This window comes from Tachypleus tridentatus, unplaced genomic scaffold (assembly GCF_004210375.1).
Source record: "Tachypleus tridentatus isolate NWPU-2018 unplaced genomic scaffold, ASM421037v1 Hic_cluster_2, whole genome shotgun sequence".
NCBI classification, from domain to species: domain Eukaryota; kingdom Metazoa; phylum Arthropoda; class Merostomata; order Xiphosura; family Limulidae; genus Tachypleus; species Tachypleus tridentatus.
The window spans coordinates 20737099-20760825 of record NW_027467782.1 but is presented as its reverse complement, the minus strand read 5'-3'; the positions used below and the strand labels follow the sequence as shown (position 1 = coordinate 20760825).

Genomic DNA, 23727 nt, shown 5'->3' with positions numbered 1-23727 from the left:
TTGTCTTATTTTGAAGATATTATTATTTAAAACAAAAACTGGTAGTTGACTAGAAACAGGAGTCCACCAAAGGTTACATGGGGTTAACAGACAAATGGGTAAAGAAATATTATTTATAAAATATGTAACGTTGCGAAGGAATGGAAGTCCATTACTAACAAGCAACAGCAGAAATCTCAGTATAAACTTGGTATAGCAACTTCTATAGATGGTGTTGTTAACAAACTAGAAAGTTTGACTGTCAGCATAGAAGCTGCTGCCAAAAAAAAGAGAATCAATAAAAGGTGCCAGATTTATTATGAGAAGGAAGTTCCATTTCCATGGTTAATCAGTACACGACTAACAATCAACTAAAGTTAACAAATGGATCAACAGTGCCAATAGTGATTGGAGCGTGTTACAGATATTCAGAAGTACCAGCAAATCACAACATGCCAGCGAGTGAAGAATATGTTGGGGATAAAAGAGTGAATTGCCTACAAGAAATTGTTTGCAGTAGTGAGAACCAGTCTGCTATATTATGACCAAATGAGAGGCAAACTGCACATGTGAGTGTGTGTGTGTACTTATTGATGGGACAATGAGAAAGTGTCCCATAAGAAAATAAAGATAAATGCATTATATTATGTGGGAGACCTGGAGACAACAGTATAAAACATCCATATTTGACCAAATTGTTTAAAACATACCAGTTAGTAGAAACTCAGATACCAGACCGAAAGAAGATTGATGAACCATTGGTGGTCACCACTAGTGGTCAAGTAAAGAAGAGCAAGCAAGACATCAAAACCTTACAAGTGTGAAAAAAAATGACATCCCGAATGTAGGTTTGTAGAAACTGAAAGAATTCATAAAAGAAAGTTCCTCCATTGCAGAAACGTTGGGACAATACCTGGGAGAAAATTTAACAGAAGACAAACGAGATGGTACCAACAGAATAGAGAAACAAAAGGAAGTGCTATATCAGACCTACCAAAGACTATATGTATGAAAAACATATAAATATATAAACGAAGAAGTATAGGCAAGTCACAAACAGAACTCAAGAAAATAAGAGCTAAAAAAAACACGAAGATCTTACTAAGGTCAAAAGATGATATCACGAATGTAGGTTTGCAGGAATTGAAGGAAGCGTAAAAGAAACACTTTTCACTGCACCATCTTTGTGACAATATATGGGGAAATATCGAGCAGAAGACAAAGGGGTAAAGCACTTATAGAGCAGAGTATTAGAAGGAATTGCTGTACCAAATCAAACAGAGAAATTATACTGGGAAAGTGTAGCAAATCATAACAACAGAATACAGGACTCACCTGATGGAACAAATTCACGAGTTGACTGTGCAAGGACACCTAAGAGCAAAGAAGATAGCAGATAGATCCACTAGTTATGTCCATTGCTCAGGAATCATGTGAGCAGATCTTGCCGGCCATGTACAATCTGCCAAAGGACAATACCAGGAGGGAGGGTGGTTGAGGTGTTACTGGGGGGACATTTATTGATTAAAGATTAATTAATAATGTGATTAATATATGGTGAAGTGCAAATTCTCAATTAATATCTGAGTAATACTTTATTTAATTAAATATTAATAAATTAATTAGGTGATGGATATGCATGTGATATGCAAAATTAAATTAATTAATATACAACTTGGAGTAATAACCAAATTTAATATCAATTTTTTTTTCAAATACTTAATATGAAAACCCATGTTTTTCCAAAAACGAAGATGTTATCAGGCAGCATAATATGATCATGTCACTAGTGTCAGAGGGCGAGCTGCTAGAAGTGATGCCATCACCACAAGACGAAGTGTCAACATTGATCTTTTCATATTATAACACTAGATTTATAGTTTTCGCTTTTAGAGTCACTTTAAAAGTATCTTATGATTGAAAACAACAACACACTATGATTTTAGTAAATGTAGTTTTACTCCATTGTAAAATAAGACTTCAGATATATGGCATATTTTACATTTTAAATACGTTATTTTTTTTTACTTATGAAAACTCCACTATCTTTTATGCAGGTATGTGTTAATATGTGTTACTTAAACAATGACTCAATGGCTTTCACTTCTATATTTCTGTGGACTTATAATGCTAGAAAATAAGTTTAGGTAAGCGTGATGGGCAGCCACAGATAGCCCATTGTGTATTTGTGTAGCTAACTTTAAACTAAAAATAAACAAACAGTTCTACATTTAATTTGCATGGCATAGTTTTGCATTTATAACGTTTCATAGGTATAACACTTATCGATAACAAATTAGTTTACATTTCTCTAATTAATATATTGCATAACATATGTTTGTAATAAACACAAAAATAAATCCGAACAAAAATCAAAGACGCTGCACCAATTAAAAGGATCCCCAGGATAGAGGCTATAATGTGATATACAGTGGAGCCCCTCACTAACGACTTCAAAAATACCTCGACAAAAAGGTCGTTAATGAGGGGGAGTCGTTAGTGAGGGTGGATACCCAATTCGTTACCAAGATTTAAATTATGTACGTTTTTATAATAGGCAAAGTGTTCAAATACTGACTGTATATACGTTTGTAAACTAAAGAAATCACTAATGTTCATGCAGACTTAAAATACGATCATAAAAGACATTTTCTTAAATCACTAATGCTTATGCAGACTTAAAATGCGATGATAAAATACATTTTTATAAAGAAATCACTGTAGAAGAAATGCTACACACGCACAAAAATGATCAAATACAGACTTAAAATACGATAAGAAACTACATTTTCTTAAAGAAATCACTAATTTTTGTTTGTTTTTCTTCGAAAATTGTACAGTTTCAATGTCTTTGCTCACTGCTACCATGCAATCTACAATGTCCATTTTGCCGTGTTTGAGACCAAACTGTAAGAAGTTTTTCTGCATATGACATTGCAGTGGCACAGTCAATTGGCTCGAAAGACTCTACTGTTGTGTCGTCACATTCTTCACCATCATCACTCTCGATTTCTTCAGGACATGCGATAATATTGTCAGAAACTGAATCATCACAAACTGGAGTTCGTTGTCGAAGTTGACATATTCGCCAAGAGTTACAACATTCAAGACAGGCCTAAAGTCGGGGTCAGATTGGTTTTCTGAAACATTGTCTTCACTTTCGTTTGACACTTCGCCTAAACAGAAGTTAAAGCCGCATTTCAAGAAACACTTTTAATTGTGGAAGTCTTAGCTCGAAGCCAAGCGACGCGTAACCACACAATTGCGTTCAGAAGAGTGATTTTTTGCACAACTCGGGACCTGTAGCCGTCTGGTCGTTATCCATGTGAAACAAAAGTTGTCTCAAGAATGTTTTGCGATACAGCCGTTTGACGGTCTGTATAACTCCGGCGTCACAAGGCTGTAGCTTAGAAGTTGCATTAGGAGGAAGGAAAACGATTTTTACATTAGATAGAGGGATTGCAACATGAGCAGTGCAGTTGTCGATAAAAGCAGAACATTGCGTTTCTGAAGTTTCATTTTGTTGTTAATTTTGTTACCCATTCGGTAAATATGGTAATTGTCATTCAGGCTTTTCGGTTGTGATAATAATCTACACCATTGAATTCATATCAGAATTACGAAAGCAACGCGGCTTAGCACTATGACCAATAACAAATGGCCGAACTTTCTCTCCCGACATGCTACAGCAAAGCATTACTGTAACTCTTTCTTTCGAAACTTTTACACCGGATGTCGTTTCTCCCTTCTTGACCATTGATTTCGTTGGAAGTGATCTGTATTGTATCCCAGTCTCATCAGCGTTAAATATGTCATTAGTGGAATAGCCTTCACAGATGGATGGGAGACGATTAGTCCAAACTTCAACTGCTTCTTGAGAAACTTCAGCACTTTCACCACAGTGAATAGCTGCTTTGATATTATGCCTTTTTACGAATCTATCTAACCATCCATTGCTAGCAGAGAAGCCTTCATTGCCAAGCTGAGACGCCAATGTTAATGCTTTTTCTTGAATTAGTTTCCCGGTAATTGGTAGATTCCTGGATCTTGTATTCACAAACCACTGCCACACCTTCTCATCCAACTCGTCGTATAGGCATCTTCTCTTGTTCTGCTTTTTTTCTGGATTTTCGCCTGTTTCCACTTTTTCAAAATTGTTTCTTTCTCTTTAATGATTGTCTGAATTTGGGTTTTACCAACTCCAAGATCCGTGGCGATTTTTATTGCAGTTTCCCCTTTGTCGTGTCGTTTAATGACGGAAACTCTCTCTTCTGAGTTAAGCAACTTTCTCTTCGACATTCTGGTGAAACATGAGTCTGTGTTATGAGGAATCTTCATATTATGCACACTAATCCTGTCTGTTAAATAATCCGATTTAGTGTTCCTAATTCATTATGTACTATAGAATAAGCGCACTGAGCGCATTGAGAATAAGATTAATTTACCAATGAAAATTAATCTTCTTTTCGATTCGACGCACTGGAAATAGATTTATTGTTGAAGTAGATTACGTAATACTGTTTAACTACGGAATAATTAAACTCCTTTGTAATATGCCATAAATGAGAAGGCAGACCGCTATGTAACTTCACAGAATATGCCACATAATAATGTCACTTAGTCGTTAGTGAGAGGTAAAATAATCAAAATTGTTCAATTTGGTAGGTCGTTAGTCGCGTTTGAGGGAAGTCGTCCACGAGGGGTCAATTTAATGCAAACAGGGTACCGTCAAAATTTTCCGGTCGTATGACAGAGGAAGTCGTTAGTAAGGGGATCGTTAGTGAGGGGCTCCACTGTATAAACTGTGATTATACTCTAGATTTTGAAGGTGACTGATGACGTAGAACCTACATTGTGGTTGGAAACACTGAGTGTCAGTTTTAACCTCCACTCTCCAGTCTCACATGAAGAAATTCAAGAGCAATAAAATAATCAAAATCAGTTGAAATTAGGACAGCGAGATGTGGGTGTTCGAGCCCATAACGACCCACATCTATATCACCCTTTACTACCAGCAAACAATTGTGGGCAAGTCACTGCTCTCCAAAGTAAAGAAGAAAAAAATCAAAATAATAACATATCACCATATGGAGTAAGTAAGATAAACTTACCTCATGAAATTGGCATTCCAGCCCCAAATATGAAGGTAAGGAAATAATTAGTAGCCTAGCAGACAAGTAATATCAGAGTGAAGGGACCCAACCAGTTATTCAAAATAACTAATATAACTCTGAACCACCATCCACTGTATTGTTTGTTTGTTTTGAATATCGCACAAATCTACTCGAGAGCTATCTGTGCTAGCCGTCCGTAATTTAGCAGTGTAAGACTAGAGGGAAGGTAGCTAGTCATCACCATCCACTGCCAACTCTTGGGCTACTCTTTTACCAACGAATAATGGGATTGACCGTACATTATAACGCCCCACGGCTGGGAGGGCGAGCATGTTTGGTGCGACCGGGATTCGAACCCCCGATCCTCGGATTACGTGTCGAACGCCTCAGCACACTTGCCATGCCGGGCTTCCATCTACTGTAACTATCAATTTTCATACTATAATGGAGCGCCACCGCTAGTACAGCGGTAAGTCTGTGAATTTACAAGGTTAAAATCAGCGGTTTGTTTCTCCTCGGTGAGCTCAGCAAATAGCCTGATGTAATTTTGCTATAAGAAAAGCACACACTAAACAATCATTTGTAGATGACAGTGTGTTCATCCGCATAAAAGTAGGTCGAAGTTGTTTAAATGAACTTATTAATAACTAAAAATACTCATGCTTGTTTGTTTGTTTTTTGAATTTCGCACAAAGCTATTCGAGGGCTATCTGCGCCAGTCGTCCCTGATTTAGCAGTGTAAGACTAGAGGGAAGGCAGCTGGTCATCACGACCCACAGCCAACTTTTGGGCTACTCTTTTACCAACAAATAGTGGAATTGACCGTCGCATTATAACGCCTCCACGGCTGAAAGGTAGGGCCGTGACGATTACACGATTAATCGGTTACGGTTCGGTTACTGCTCTTAACCGGTTACGGATTTCCTAACCGATTAATCTAAGATTTTTTTCGAGAAAAATAAACGAGGGAAAACAATACGATTGTCGACATGTAAATATTCCATTATTTGACCTTGACATCGGTATGTTTGCCTATCGTGATTTTACGAACTGCTTGCCTTTTTGTTTGGTTGAATTTTCGTTGTTGTTGTTGTTGACCTTTAGAGTTTTTGTTAACGTTTGGTGCGGCCGTCAAGCGCAAATTCCTGTTTTGATATCTGATTACTTGAACGGCTAATGAACGCACGATGTCATCTGGCTTAGAAAGTGGTCGGAGATTTATTATCTGGGATCATTTTGACTTGACAGATTTAGATTTGAGTGAAAAGATGGGCCTGTGGTTGGAAAACGACAAACGTCTTTAAAAGGCTAGCATACATTCGTATGCCGACAGGAAATAGCTACTTAGCCTCAGCATATCAAGAGTGCAAAGCAGAAGTTGTGGAAGAAATGTCAGGGAAAACAGTTGCTATAACAACTGACCTGTAGACCAACTTGAAGATGAAGTCGTTCATTACACTTACTTGCCATTTTTTGACTGCGGAGTGGGAACTCAAGACCAAAGTTGTTGCTACTCGGGCAATAGATGACCGCCATACAGGGGTGAACATAGCACAACATGTCACAGATATTGCTGCGGAGTTTGGGCTTGATGCTATCTCTGCCCTAGTCACGGACAATGCGTCCAACATGAAAGTCGCTGCGAAGGAGGCCAAATTAGAACATATGTTTTGTTTCTCACATAGCTTACAGCTGGCTATCACTGATGCTCTTAAGCAACCCATCATCGCCAAAGTTCTTGCTCCAGCCAGACGTTGTGTGAGCCACTTCAACCGGTCCACTGTAGCTACCCAAGCCTTGCATGACCACCAAACAAAAAAAAAAAAATCGGCGTTGAACCTCGTATGCTCATACAAGAAGTTGCCACAAGATGGAATTCCACATATCAGATGTTAACGCGACTTCTTCACCTCCGTGTGTCTGTTATGGCAGTGCCACACGATGAAAGCATAACAAAAGCAAAAGATCGTGCCAGCTTGGTGTTTGACGATGCCATGTGGAGTGTGATGGAAGGAGCAGTAGAGGTCCTCAAGCCTCAAGGCGTGCGACTCGTAATCTGAGGGTCGCGGGTTCGCATCCCGGTCGCACCAAACATGCTCGCCCTCCCAGCCGTACAAGGTCTACATTAGTTTTCTGAAATTAATTCATATTGGTTCATTTGGTTGATATAATTGTGCAATAATGAATATCGTGTTTTTTAATAAAATATGTTGTGTTTTTTGAATAGTTGTTGTATTATCATTTCGAACATGAATAACAGCTTTCAATGACCACCTGCCGGTAGTCTGCCACCTGGTGAGGACACTGAGGTCAGTCCAGCAAAAAAAGTTCATGGATCTGCAGTTCGCAATTTCGCATAACACACAGGAAACTTCCGGTGGGGTGATCATCCGGGTCTCTCCTCTTCTGTTGGTGTCAGAAAATCGTTCTTTTTTCCAAGACAGGAGCGAACTTTTGAGGGCTGGGCAATATAGTACGATTAACCGGTTACAAAAGTCTGTAATCGTCGCAGCCCGACGATCGGGTGCGTTCTGATGAATTAACGATTACAATTTCACAAAAACGTGAACGCTAGCTTGACAATGAATGTGTTTTCAGAATCATTAAATTTAAAGCCATTCTAGCATGATTGTGAAATAATATAAAAAACAGCCTTTGTTAGCGCTCCATAGACACGCTATATGTTTGAAGTTAAGCACAAAGCTACAGATGATCTGACCACTACGGGTATCGAAATATAGATTATAACGTTGTAAGTCTACAGACATATCGCTGTGCCACTGGACTACCATTAAAGTTATTTTTTAAAACATATATATATTTATATATTCTGTTCAATGATGTAATAAAGTTACTGAGTACAAGGTCTAAATTTGTGCGCAAAGCTACACGAGGGCTATCAGCGCTAGCCCTCTTTAATTTAGCAGTGTAAGACTAGAAGAAAGGTAGCTAATCATTACCACCCGCCACCAACTCTTGAGCTACTCTTTTACCAGAAAATAGTGGGATTGATTGTAGGTTTATAACGTCCCCATAGCAGAAAGAGCGAACACATTTGGCGAACTTCACGTTATCAGTGGAGCGACATGATGAACCTGAAATTTTGGTTAGCTTTATAACCTGACCTACATGATATTCGATAACAAAATACTGAACCTAAAACAAAAACTCTGATGCTTTGAAATCTGTATAAATGAGTTCATAAGTTCTATTCTATGAAATATACTGGACCTAACAAAGTGTAAAAAATCAAACAAATAATAACAATAATAGTTATATTATCTGTGGATATAATCAACGTTACGAACCTCATAAGTTTATAATCTTCCTTTAGAAACAACATATTTGTGTATATTTCTAAAGTTATGAGATTTTGTTGGCTTTTGTTCTCAGAAATAACGCCAGTTTTTCACCGGTAAGTTTGCAAGCTTATAAGGTTAACTTTTTGTTTCGATACCTGTGATTGGCATAATACAGATAGTCTATTGTGTAGTTTTCACCTTAACAACAATCAAATTATACCTCAAAGAAATTTGGGTTGGTTTCAGTTTATACATGTGGCAAATCATTTCTTGGGGTCTATAACATCAGTGTCCCATTTCATTTTATCAATTGCTTTCCTCGCTTACGTTTCGTTATGATCATTGAAAATGTGTGGTGTTACAATTTCAAATAGGCCTAAACCTGAATTAATTTATAATTTATATTTAGACGTTAGATAAATGTCGATACGTATCCAAATTTCGGTATTTGCTGACAAGATTGATACACACAATTTTCTTTTTCAAAACACATATATTTTAAATTTCAGACATTAATACAATTTACAATAACGGTTATTACAAATGATGACTTATATAGAAAAGTTTTACAAACTTACAAAGAATAGTAAATCTTCTATCTCATTTGGAACTGGATATTTTTTCGAAGGTTCACGATGAGGGAATTAATTTTGAGTTACTTCAAAACACCTAATTTAAATATGAATAAACTATATCAAATTATCGTAAATCACAGAAATTTAATCAGCAAAACGTAGAGGGCCAATTTAAAATAAAACAAAATCATTTTTTATGTTCTGTCCATAATAACGTTATTAGGCAATCACAAACACGATGAATTATAGAATTTTTGTTCCAGTTCTGTTTACTTCATATATTATTCCTTCTATCGTTTAGTGTGCAGGCCTGGCATGGCCTAGCGCGTTAAGGCGTGCGCTTCGTAATCTGATGGTCGTGGGTTCGCGCACGAGTCGTGCAAAACATGCTCGCCCTCCCAGCCGTGGGGCGTTATAATGTGACGGTCAATCCCACTATTCGTTGGTAAAAGAGTAGCCCAAGAGTTGGCGGTGGGTGGTGATGACTAGCTGCCTTCCCTCTAGTCTTACACTGCTAAATTAGGGACGGCTAGCACAGATAGCCCTCGAGTAGCTTTGTGCGAAATTCCAAAAACAAAAAACAACGATGTTTGAATACAATTATATCTATATTAATATAGGTATAATGGCGTTCCTTTACACTGACAAACACCATATCAACATTATTTATAAAATACAATGTGATAACTGCCACGACTTCTATATTGGAGAAACAAGTAGAAAAATGGAAACCAGATTCAAAGAACATAAAAAGTCACCTTCACACGTTTTCGAACACTGCAAGTCAAATAAACACAACATAACCATAGAAAACACTCAAATACTAAATAAAGAAACAAACATAAACAAACGCAAAATTAAAGAAACCTTACTTATACAACAACTTAAACCCAAAATAAAATTCAGCCGTGGGGGCGTTATAATGTGACGGTCAATGTCACTATTCGTTGGTAAAAGAGTAGCCCAAGAGTTGGCGGTGGGTGGTGATGACTAGCTGCATTCCCTCTAGTCTTACACTGCTAAATTAGGGACGGCTAGCACAGATAGCCCTCGAGTTGCTTTGTGCGAAATTCCAAAACAAACAAAACAATCGTTTAGTGTAGCTACAAATAGTTAGTTACAATAAAACACTAATTCATCTTCTAGGTGATCACGTCTATTTTGGGTAAATATGTAGGAATTATGAAACTGATACCAGCTTCCCCAGCAACGAGATACAAATATTATCAATATTGCGGAAGATTATGTAAATTTATGATCCCCTCAGATGTATTCTCGTGGTCTAACGGAATAAATAAATATCCTGCCATCAGCTTCATAAACGGAGACACGGGATAGTGAGTAAAAAATAATTATGTGTGTGTGTTTTCTTATGGTAAAGCCACATCGGGCTATCTGCTGAGTCCACCGAGGGAAATCGAACCCCTGATTTTAGCGTTGTGAATCCGTAGACTTACTGCTGTACCAGCGAAGGACAAAATAATTATTGATGTTTGACACCCAGTATGGTTATTAATAGAGAAAGATGACTTTGAAATGTTGTATTTTTTATCGAATTAACTTTTTTTCTTCTGGTTCTTTTTCCTGACTCCATTATTTGAAATAATAAATACTAATATATTTATGTTTTAGTGCTATTTAACATCAGTATCAAGTTCTAGACACGCGCGTATTTATTTAGATGTTGATGATTGGTTGAGTACAAAGACAAATTAATTAATACGATCAAGATACTTGAACCGTGTGGCCCGGCATGACTATGTGGTTAAGATATTCGACTCGCAATCCGAGGGTTGCGGGTTCCAATCACCGTCACACCAAACATGTTTAGCCATTGAGGCGTTATAATGTGACGTTAAATCCCTCTATTCGTTGGGAAAAGAGTAGCCAAAGAGTTGGCGGCGGGTAATGATAACAAGCTGCCTTCCTTCTAGTCTTACACTACTAAATTAGGGAGGCTGGCGTAGATAGTCCTCGTGTAGCATTGCGCGAAATTCAGAACAAACTAAATTCGAACCGTGAACGACATTTTATCCACCATGTGTTATTTTTATGTAATTATGAACAAAGATTCTTGTGAACTCACGAAATTATTTTTCTCACCAGTTATTTACTTGTGAAACTTTCTATGACTCTTTTCACGTTTCTTTATCAGGAGGAAATAAATATAGATCATCCTTGACAACTTCTATTGGTGAATAAAACTCGCCATATTCCACTTAAATGTTCATTAAATTCACACACACACACACACACAAAGGCAATTGCTTCTGTGACACATGTTCCCACTTTCTGCAGTTACTGCTTTACAATACACGTGTTTTACTTAAGTTCATGGGTCAAGCTTGGACCTGAGATTAATGTGCTAGATTGGAGGTTCCGTGGCTCACGTTCAGTTATTATCAAAATCAAAATAAAAAACACGCTCCGCACTTTTGAACTTTGGATGTATTATAAGAGTGACAGTCAGATCCTGCTATACGATCTCAAAGGATTTGTTTGTTATGAAGTTCACGCAAAGCTATGAGAGGGCTATCTGCGAAAATATTCAATAAAATAATTCCATGATATACAAGAATTATATAGATTCATGAGATGTTCTTTATATTTATTTGAGTTTATGAATACAATTATAATTATGACCATCATTCTACTGAAGACTCGATCACACGAGTGGCAGATTTAGTACAATTTGATACCATGATGGGTAGAGTCACAAGATGCTCACAATCACCCGCAACACTGCTGTAATGCTAGAAAGCTGCCAACAGGGGCTGCGATTGGACGAGGTTTCAGTATTCCCACCTTTCTTCTTGGTGAAATATAAGATCGAATTTGAGTTTCTGAGCAGTTCCTCGCGGTCACGAGTCTCCTAACGTTGTTTCTCGTTTCCTTCCTTATAAGGTAAGTTATTTTTAATTTAAAAAATACAATGGAGAAAAAACCTTAAAGGTTTTATTCAACATTAGGAAAATTATGGTGTCTACAACAAAGGTAGATACGAGAAAATTATTAACCTTTTGTATCAGTCTAAGCCTCTTGTATTTTTAACTTTGTAAATATTATAACAATGGGTATATATTCTCCTATGACAGCAAGCATATATATGCATAAAACTATGTTTATACACTTCGTAGACTGAGAAATACGTTATGTTTTCAATGACTTTACATGTTTTAAGTTTCAACGACATTATATATTATATTTTTAACAAATTTGTATATTATATTTTCACAAATACGACATTACACATTGTACTTTCATTTATATCTTGCTTATCTATAGGAAATGTTCCAACAATTTATTCCATATATGTCTTATGTAAGCAGCAGGCATTAGGGTTATTACACAATATGAAGTATTACATATAACTTTAAATGTTACATAAAAGATAACATTACTTATCTACGACATAACTTTAAATGTTAAACAAGATATGACGTCACTTATCTACGACGTAGCTTTGAATGTTACACAAGAGATGACATAACTTATCTACGACATAACTTTGGATGTTACACAAGAGATGGCATCACTTACTACGACATAACTTAAATGTTACATAAGAGATAACATCGCTGATCTACGGCAAGCGCAGATAATCATTATGTAGCTTTGCGCAAAATTTAAAAAACAACAACAAAACAAATCACTGTTTTAGTAATTAATATCCAGGGATGAATATTTTTGTTACGCACCCGGGACCATTTTATCATTTTACAATTATATTAAGAACTTTAATGTCTCATAATCTAATTATATCAAATCCCATACTTAAATTTATCTTTAAAAAATTATTGTATACGAGACATATCTATACCACTACTGAATAGTATTTCATGAGTGTAAGTAGTTTTACCATACAAATTATCAAGAAAACCTTTAGATATGGGATTGAGAATGAGCTTTCAGCTCCATTTATAATAACATATTATGAAACTGTATTTATTTCTATCTTTTAATACGTTTGATTGTTTGCATATCGACCCATCTCTTTGCACAGTTCATCTGTGTCTTTCTCACATTGCAGGCTAGTCTCGAAGGAACAAAGTCAACAATAGACAAGAGGTAATACTTTTCTCACGTTCCGCGCATCTCTGTTTATTGTTCAAATAACAAGGCCAGTGGAATTTTAATTACTGGCTGATAAAAGAAATATACAAACAATTCACAATACAAGTATAATAATGTGTTTTATATTTTAAAACTACTTATTAGAACACTATGTTTCTCTAATCATTTATTCAAGTGACATACGAACAATGTGAAATATTATATCGTGGTCAATGTTGCTTCCTTACACCATATAGTTAAACATGAAACAATGAAAGAAAACTGTACTTTTCAAAACAAGTGTTGGTCACAATGAAGAACATTGTAAAATGTCTTCAGTATTACATTTTTAACCAATTATAAATATTATACTTCAATCAGTAAGATTTTACACAATTAGTTTATGTAATGTAGATTGCGCTTAATAGCATATTTCATATATTATAGTAAATAATTCAGAAAGACAAATAAACATTAAATTGTAATTAAAATATAATAACATTATACTTTTATCATATTATTAATGTTATTTGTAGAAATAAAATAAATAACAAATGTGCACACAATAATTTGACAGCTCATGTTCTAATAATTACTATTCTTATTTACTGACTGTAATTCACATTTCACTGGATGTCAGGGCAGTTTAGATGTATGATGTAACCCATATAGTGTTTTCAATAGATAAATAATTTATGTACAACTTGACTTTAATAACAAGAAGTAAATAATAAAACAACTAAAATGATTTTTATCAAATAACCTGAAACTTTAGACAATTAAAACGGTTTGTGAAACAGGAATTGGCCTATAAATTTAGTTAACACCACTGTGTTCTTTAGTAGCAAATCATATATTAAGATGTTCTTTTAATTAACGTTTTCAGTGGGATCGAACTCAACACCTGTGTAGGTATGCGTGGTCCTATACTTTATGGCCTAGGATCTGTTTAGTGTCTTTCCTTTTAATTGTATGACTTTGCTATGTGGTCATCAATTGTAAACACACACAGTGAGTTTGGGGTGAAGGCGGAGAGCGTGGGTTCTCGAAATGTCCCCTTAACGTTCGTTCATCGCTCCGGGGTATTTATACCGTCCAGGAGAAACCATTCCACCTTCGCTGGTTTCCAAATATTCTAAAAGTAGAAAAAAAAAAACGTGTATTTTATTTATTAGACTCATGTGTTAAAAGTACGATAAAATTTATTCTTGTTGAAATTGGTATTTTAGTACTTTCGTTAACTGCCACTAGAGGAAAACAGTTCAATTTGTTCTTCTTATTGACTGAGAAGCTACGGAAAGGGGCTATTTGTGTTTAGCGTACATTAAGTATCTAAACTTGTTTTCAAGCATTGTAAGTCCTGAGACATACCACCGTGCTACTGGGAAGACTGGTTTCCTCAATGAACAAGTCTAGTAAGTGGTCATTTTGCTTCAAAATCATTGTTACGCTAAGAAATATCTTCCGTAACCTGATAAACTATGCCACAAGTAGCAACTTGTGAATTTTCGTTCCAAACAAATGTGATGTCAAAGAGTCATTTTACATGTACTGGTGTGTATTGCATGATAACAGTGGAGTCATAAATTAGTTATAAAACACGAAGTACAAATTCATGACAAGAATGAGAAACTTTCTTCCACTTTCACCATTATACTTAACTAAATGTTTTCAAACGAAACTTACTGGCTTATATCAACTTACTTTAGTTGAAAAGAAAATCTCTATAAGGTCCGGCATGGTCAGGTGGGTTAAGACGTTCGACTCGTAAACCACGGGTTCAAATCCCCCGTCGCACCAAATATACTAACCCTTACAGCCACTAGGGGAGTTACTTAACATTTAAGAAGATCATTTGTTTTAAAAATTGATGCCAGGCCAGGCCATGAGATTAATAAACCTGATAATAAACCTCACTCGTGTATCACCTGTTGTGGTGGACACAGAACACCAGATTTCCTACCCTTGTAATGACGTTTGTGCAAAGTTATTCTCAATTCGACAGTCTTTCTCGCACCTTCTAAGCCTGATATATATACACCTACCCCACAGAAAAGCTTCGTGATGTGTTTACTGGCGCCACCTACTTGAAGCTGAGGGAATTCGTTCAAAATCTGAGTTCTCAACAATACGATTGTTTAAAATAGTTTATATATACTGATGTTTATGGATATTTTTCTGGCACTAAAGTAACTCTTGGCATATTGTCCATTGTGATGATTCACTCCTAACTACAACTAGGCTCCAAGACCTTTATTCTGAGACGCATATCAACAATACAATAAAAAATACTTTGGCGTAGAGGTCGCACCAACTAAAACGAGAAATCTGTAACCCAGAAATTCATGTTAACACGTGAATATATTATAGTGGTATTATTATTGTTACTATTGTAGTGATTTCTTGGTAATTGCAGAGCTATACAATAGGCTATCTATTCTGTGTTCATCGAGGGGACTGGAACTATAATTTTAACCTTATAAACCTCATATGGGTCGAGTGAGAGCATATGACGGTACTTAAATGTTAGATTTCTCTTGTTATGAGTAGAAACATTCAAGAACATTCTACTGATCTGAGTGTAACGTTGTCGTATTGATCAGACAGAGGATACTTTACAGGTGGCAGCCATCTTGGGTCGTTCTTTCTCTTTTATCTCCAGCTATTTCGTGTTGTTTCTTATGTTGCCTGAGACACTAACTAATCACTCTGTTCCCCCCACACCCATCCCTCTACAAGTACATCCCAAGAAAAAATTGGATCGTATCCGAATTAATCTAGTGAGGTAGAACAAACGTAGAGCAACAAAAAAAATGAAATTCGTAATCCGATTATAACTGAAACTGTACAGTAGAAGCGCAGATAAGATTTTATTAGGTACAACAACCAGTTTTCTTGTGTGTACCGCGCAGGCAGGGTAAAATGTATTATAAACAAATAAAATTACAAGTACTTATATTTCCCCACAAAATATTAATTTCTCCTATTTCTTACGCTGACGTTAATATGAAAAACAACAACATTAAATATATCCATCGTTGCTGAGCTGATGAATTTTTTCTCATGTTGATGTGAGAAGAATTGAAAAAAAACTTCTAATATCAGATGAAACTGATACTTCATTTACTTTGTTTGTTTGTTTTTGAATTTCGCGCAAAATAACACGAGGGCTATCTGCGCTAGCCGTCCCTAATATAGCAGTATAAGACTAGAGGAAAAACAGTTAGTTATCTCCACCCACAGCAAACTCTCGAGCTACCCTTTTAACAACAAATAGTGTATTGACCGTCACATTATAATGCCCCCACGTTTGAAGGGTGAGTATGTTTGGTATGACGGGGATTCGAACCCGCGACCCTCAGATTACGAGTCGAGTACCTGAACCATTCTGGGCCTTTGACTTAGTAGAAAGCGGATTTCTCGATCCAAAGTGTGAAAGTCACTCAAATATTGCCATCTCGTGTTTAGTTTGGGTTGTTCTGATGAGATATAAAAGACAAGACATCACTGTATTGTAACATCTGATAACGATCGAACCTGAAATCATAACGTGGATATAAAAAACAGTCATTCCAGAAAGGTTTGGATTGTTCTGATTAGATATAAAAGAGAAGACATTTGGTATTTCCTTCGAAGTCGAAGTTATTACATCAAACCCATGACCTATACTCGAGACTATCAATGTTTACATGGAAATGTTAACTTGAAAGGGGAAAACAAAACATGGTTGAAATGTTCTAGATGGTGTTGTGAATCTCATGAGTTAAGCCTACCCATTAAGCTAAACTGTGGGTCCAGATGAGATGGAGAAATTATTCAAAGCTATTCTAATCGATTCGATACAACTGACCAATCAAAGATTTATTAATTGATTGCTGCATTGACAGCGATACATAAAAGTGGGCACACCAGTATCGTTACCTGTTAAAAGATGGATTGGAATCATATATACAAAGTCCTTAGTTTTAATACTTTGTGAAACTAACACCACAGTGAAGCCCCAAAAGTGTTGTCTTGAAATAGCAGCAGGTGGCACAATGCGTTAATAGATACAATGATTTTCCTAGCGATTATCAAATTAAAAAATGTTCTTTCACCAATAAAGAATAAATATACAAATTATAGTATAACACACAGCGTGGTACCACTATTGCATAATTCATATACATTTCATAATTCATATTTTTATGTTTTTGCTTTTGGTTGTTTTAGAAGTTTCTCCGAGCCTCATTCATTAAGATCTATCGAAATAATCTGACATGATCGGTTTATGAAGAGACTCCATATTAGATTCTGTGCTGGTTCGTGGGGCAGGTGTTAACAATATTATTAAGGTCAGTGGATGTAAAGACGTAAAGTACTGCCCCCCAGTGGTATGTGTACGGACTTACAACGCTACAAACCGGGTTTCGATACCAGTGGTGGGCATATCAAAGATAGCCTATTGTGTAGCTTTGTGCTAAATTGGTTTGTTTGTTTTTTTTAATTTCGCACAAAGCAACACAGAGGTTATCTGTGCTAGCCGTCCATAATTTAGCAGTGTAAGACCAGAGGGAAGGCAGCTAGTCATAACCACCCACTGCTAACTCTTTTACCAACGAGTAGTGGGATTGACCGTCACATTATAACGCCTCCACGGCTGAAAAATGGAGCATATTTGGCGCTACGGGGATGCGAACCCGCCGCCCTCAGATTACGAGTCGCACGACTTAACACGCTGGGTCACGCCGGGCCCGCTAAATTGGAAACAACAAGAACAACGTAAAATACTCATTGTTCAGGGTATAGAAAATCCCTTGAACTTTGGAAAAGACAAGACAGTCACTAACATGAACTGATAATTATAATAACACAATGTTTGAAAACTGATAATTTAGTTTAACTAATATTTACAAATTACAAGCGTTACCATAATGTGGTTTTACTCGGATAATTTTAACTTTACGTATCTTTACGTTGATGGTGTGTGTTTTCTATATATTTACTAAATGTACCAATAATTCTGTAAATATATAGATAAACATTGAACTACGGACAATGACTGACTGTTGCAACACTTCTCTAAATATAGAGATAAACATTGAACTGCAACAACGACTGAATGTTGTAACACTTCTCTAAAGATGTTGATAAACATTGAACTACAACAACGACTGAATGTTGTAACACTTCTCTAGAGATATAGACAAACACTGAACTACAACAATGACTGACTGTTGTAACACTTCTCTAAAGATACAGATAAACACTGAACTACAACAACGACTGACTGTTGTAACAGTTCTCTAAAGATACAGATAAACAACGAAACATCGTATAGGTTATTATGAATCTCTCTGTAAGACTCTTTGTAATGTTGACAGTTAAAGTGAATAAAACTTGGAATATTTAGAGGATGTGTTTAAAAATGAACGAGCAAAACCAAAACTGAAACCTAACAATTCTAGTAGAACGTTATGGTTCCTGTTCAGTATAATAGTAGTGTTGGATATAATAGCGCTAAGTAAGCAGTTCATATTATAAATTTATATTTCTATACGTCTGCAATATTTAAAAATTTTAGTGAAATGTTCTTACCAGGCACTTCATTTTATGGCACCAAATTTGTAATTTTTCCTCAGTGAAAGCTACAAAGTTCGAAGGCTCTTGCTAGAGCCAGATCAACCAGAAGGTCGGGAAGGTTGGAGAAATTTCCCGGGTGGGTCTCTAAATGCTCTTGACAAAACTGACCAGAGCTGTAAATGGTTAATGAAGTTAAAACTCTCAGAAAAGACGCGTCTGTCGGTTGTCATTTTCAGAGATGTAGCTGTGCATCTCTGTTGTTTTTTCATGAATACAGGATGACACTCGTATTCCGGTCATTAAGTGCTTCATTAAGTGCTCCTCTTAAGTCTGAAAATTTCTTACCTTAGATGCTGAGCTTTTCTGCCTGTATGAAAAAAAAATGTAATAGAAACATATTCAAAACTCCCCCCACCTACTGTGGAAGTACACATTAAGTGATGAGTTATGGCATCACAGATGGCCTGGTTAGTTCCGTGCTTTTCGATAGGTGGGTGAGACGTGACACATTTAAGGTGCTACAGTTTGTTCATTACGTATACTCCTGTAGGGGGCGTTACTTGTGAATAACCATATGTGTTATTTATGTTCTAGAACGTTTCTTAGATACCATAAATTTATTTGATATTGTTAATCACTTCTTTTTATTCTTCAAGAAAATTAGCCACAAATTTAATGAAAAACATGAAACGTCAGTTCAATGAAAAACATGAAACGTCAGTTTAATGAAAAACATGAAACGTCAGTTCAATGAAAACATGAAACGTCAGTTTAATTAAAACATGAAACGTGAACCCGTTTTTTTTTTTTTTTTTTTTCGGTGATTTTCAAAATTCTGTGTGGCGAGATAACAAGACGTTTACTTCTCCAAAGTAAATATATATATAAATAAACTAAAACAATGAGCATACCAATACTATCTATAAATAGTTTAAATTTTACTATTTATGATAAGTGATTGTTTTAATTTTCTTCAAATTTTCATAATTAATAGACTCTTGTTATCTAAACAATTTATACTATCCAATAAGTCAGGTGTGACGTACAAAACACATACGATTAAGAAAATGGTTAGAGAGGTTTAAGTTGCTGATAGTATTGAGTTGTGTGATTCTGGTGTATCTAGAAGTCATAACTTATCAGGTTAATGGGATTCTGGTGTATCTAGAAGCCATAACTTATGAGGTTAATGGGATTCTGGTGTATCTAGAAGCCATAACTTATAAGGTTAATGGGATTCTGGTGTATCTAGAAGCCATAACTTATAAGGTTAATGGGATTCTGGTGTATCTAGAAGCCGTAGCTTATGAGTTTAATTTGAATATATTTCATGCACCTGATATGTACGCTTAATATAGGAACTATTAAGATATCTAATTATTAAAGGGATTACAAAGATAATGTCAAAATGATTAATATGCTAATTATCTCTTTAAGGCATAATAACATAAACAATAGAATAGAAGTCAGAATCAATCTCGGAATTCAGATTTATGTACAATAATGAAACGATAATTTTAGAGCTACAGTTAATAAAAAAACAGAAAATTACATGTACATGTATTTAACATACTGCAGTCGTCGTGGATCTGGCTTAATCTTTTTTTTCTCCAAAAGCCTTACGTAGGCCTGCGAATTTGGTCTTAATGTTAAATAAAATTTCACTACAATTTCATTTCGATTTCAGTTTTAATGTATTTTCAAACAAATGTTTTTTAATTTGGGTAGTAAAAGATAGCTTATAGTAATAAGTGTGTGTTTTTCTTATAACAAAGCCACAACAGACTATCTGCTGACCCCACCGAGGGAAATCGAACCCCTGATTTCAGCATTGTAAATTCGTAAACTTACCGCTGTACTAGCGGGGGGCATTTAAAAAGTGAGATTGACCGTAACATTATAACGTCCCCACGGCTGAAAGGACGAGCATGTTTAGAGTGACGGGGATCTTCAGATTACGAGTCGAGTGCTTTAACCACCTGGCCATGCCGGGCCTAGTAATAAGTTAGCAAAAACGATTTATAAGAACCATTAGTTGATACATATTTTAGAAAATATACTAAACGTTTTTACACAACTTTGGTTTGTCTTCTTAGGATATGATCCGTGGCATTTTTCAACTTGAAGTTGTTAGTATATTAAGAACACGTGCAACTTATTGATATTAATATTTTATACTACAGGGTGTTCGGAGAGTCACTGTACATTTATATATTTATTAACAGAGAAAACTGCACAGTGACTACTGTATATAGACTTATAATGCGCTAGAATCCTACAGATCTTCCCTAAAGAAAACAAACCAGTGTTCTGTCGAAACGTGTCGTATAATTCACCAAAAAATAAACCGCTTCATTATGATCATAAACCGTTGTTTTCCAACTTATTATTATATTTGCATAATGTACTTCTATAATCAAGTGGGATCGCCTGTAACTGTTGGTAACACAATAAGCCACACACACATAGATATATAGATATCAGCGATAAAAAATTCCGTAGACAGCAATAAGAAAAGGTTGACTGTTTGTCTTACTGTTCTAGTTGACAATTTCCTGGGTCTTATCAGTATTGTGTTTCGAAACCATGCAAGTGAAATACTCAATGAAACCGGATAGGTCATTTGTGGTCCCACAGATGGCTCTTTGAGCTGTTGGTGAACGTATTCAGCTTACATAGATGTACAACATAACAGATGACATTCAGCAGAAGGTAGCCTTCATAAAGAAGATTAAAAGTTATTTGTATCCTATATATCAGGAACTAAAAGAAGACAACCTCTGGTATGATGTGAGGTTAACAGTCATAGATGTTTTCCTCTCTGTTTATGTCCCTACTACCTGTACAAACTTTGATTTTATTGGAATAGAAACACCAAAGTTATTGGAACTCTTTCTGGTTCCTGAATAAAATCGATGGTCCATGTTTCTTAAAGTTGTGAAATGTATGACTGATTTCGTCTCTCTCCATATTAATGAAATAAGTCAGTATTCCTTAAAACGTGTACTGAAGCTTTAGTTCTTGAAAGTATTCACGTCAGATACCTACCTCGTGAGTAGATGGACTAGATGACCAGGTCAGAAACTATGTCACTAATTTTCAAATAACGAGAAATCTACAACAACCGCCGCCACAAGGGCTTTGTTCAGTTCTTTGTACTGAATAACGGAAGTTACTGTTAACTGTATGATACATCCACAGCTGAAAATGTTGAGCGTGTTTACAGGCATCATGTCTTATATCACGGATCGGTCATCGGTCTGCAGTCTAACACCATATAGGCTACGCCAGACTTGGGTATTCTTACAAATTTATTATTTTGTTTGATCAAATTTAAAACATTTTTTAACTGTCCACAAACAACACGTTCCATAAAACGGTAATTTACGTAAACTCAAAATCAAGCAAAGAGTTTATGATGATAAAACTAACCACACCTTCAAGTTTATTCCAATCTCAAAATAAGATTTTCACACGATGAAATTATAAACACGAATCCAGTTTCGTCAACAATTTCTCTCACTATAAGAAAACGACTGTGTATTTAAGCATGTACAAAAGTGATTTGTGTATCAGAAGCATATTTGTGAAGAGCGAACTTCATCGTTGCCTAATAGCCAATTCCCGATGTGTATCTAAAGTTTTCTATTTTAATAGCCATACTAGTTGTATCCAACTTATGATTGAGTGTATATATGAACTGACAACGCTTCCTCTATTCTGGGAAATATTTCCTTTTAATCATGCGAGTTTCAACTTTACACGAACGATAGTTATTGTTTTAATCTGACAAACAAAGAGATAACCAAACATCTAGATTTCGAACGCTGTTTGTGAATCTCAAATCTGGTTAGGAAAGAAATAAGTTCTACCCTTCTCTGCTATACTCGGATCACTGTTCAATCAGTGACTCGGTTGATTCAGTGTCGACTTGTATCTCTAGGGTCTTCTATCACTTACACTTAACAAATTCCATGTTCTCCTAAGCCTAGGATCATCAGAAATAACTTAAGCTAACTGTAGCATATCTTAAATGTATATCAACGAATTAAAAGTATTTTTGTTATGATCTCGCGCACATATACGCCCCAGAAACCATTTTATTTGCCAGTAAGTGAACCGAAGTTAGCGTTAGGTCTTCTTTAAAACGTTATTGCTAAATGTTGATCCAATATGTAATTTCGGGAAACTTTCTTCGTGCAGTGTGAATACAATGAGTACACTGCTCGTTTCTGAAAAGTTACTTTTCCCTAAAACAACTCAGTTTTACCAGAGGCATATTGAAAAAAAAAAAAAGCTTTAGTCATGAAAAGTTGGTTTGTTTCTTTTAATTTCGCGCAAAGCTACATGAGTGCTAACTGCATTAACCGTCCCTAATTTAGCAGTATAAAACTAGAGGGAAGGCAGCTAGCCATCACCACCCACCGTCGACTCTTGGGCTACTCTTTTACCAACGAAAAGTGGGATTGACCGTAATATTATAACGCCTCTGCTGCTGAAAGAGCAAGTATGTTGGTGTGACGGTGATTCGAACTCGTGACTCTCAGATTACGAGTCGAACGCCCTAACCATCTGACCATGCGGGGCATATCACGAAAGCTCGTACATATCACAGCGTCCTTCAAAACCACATTACATTGTATACTTATATCGCTTTTCCAACAGTTTGTAATTACGTCCACAGCTAAACAAATGGACTATCTGTGCTCTGCCCAACAAGGATATCAAAACACGGATTCTCGCCATGTGAGTCCGAAGACATACCGCTATGCCACTGAGAGGGGAGGGAGCTTCTCTAACAGACTGGCATTATTTTTATTATGGGGTATTGTGAGGATCAACGAATACTGGCCAGGGAATTTTAAGGATGAATCAACGTTATTCAGGATATCAATGAAAATTGTCCAGGATAGATAATACTTGCAGTGTCTTAATTTAGGGTTAGGTTTCATATTCTGATAAAGAATAACAGAAGTTATATTAAACACTTACTAAGACAGTTTTGAGTCATCTTGTACCTGTACAAATAAATATCAATATTCTTATCTGGTGAAGCATAATTCCCCTAGAACAAGTATTACTTATTTAAGATATAATCATTTCCAATAATGGGTTTCTTTAAATTCACCCTGTAGTATGAAT

At 35.9% G+C, this 23727-nt stretch overlaps 2 protein-coding genes across 13 annotated transcripts in view; one reads left to right on the top strand and one right to left on the bottom strand.

Moving 5' to 3' along the window:
- The window catches only part of LOC143242219 (uncharacterized), a 280724-nt gene that overhangs the window by 162627 nt on the left and 94370 nt on the right, over window positions 1-23727 (top strand). The window lies entirely within an intron of this gene.
- Window positions 1-23727, bottom strand: part of LOC143243146 (uncharacterized) — a 99379-nt gene that overhangs the window by 23301 nt on the left and 52351 nt on the right. The window contains exons 4-5 of one of the 12 annotated variants that reach the window (XR_013024063.1): window positions 18601-18952; window positions 13060-14158 (exon numbers count right to left, since the gene is read on the bottom strand). The exons of 5 other annotated variants lie outside the window; for them this stretch is intronic. The gene's annotated coding sequence lies outside the window, so the exon portion shown is untranslated. 6 more of the 12 variants (XR_013024067.1, XR_013024051.1, XR_013024040.1 and 3 more) reach the window with 6 other exon arrangements.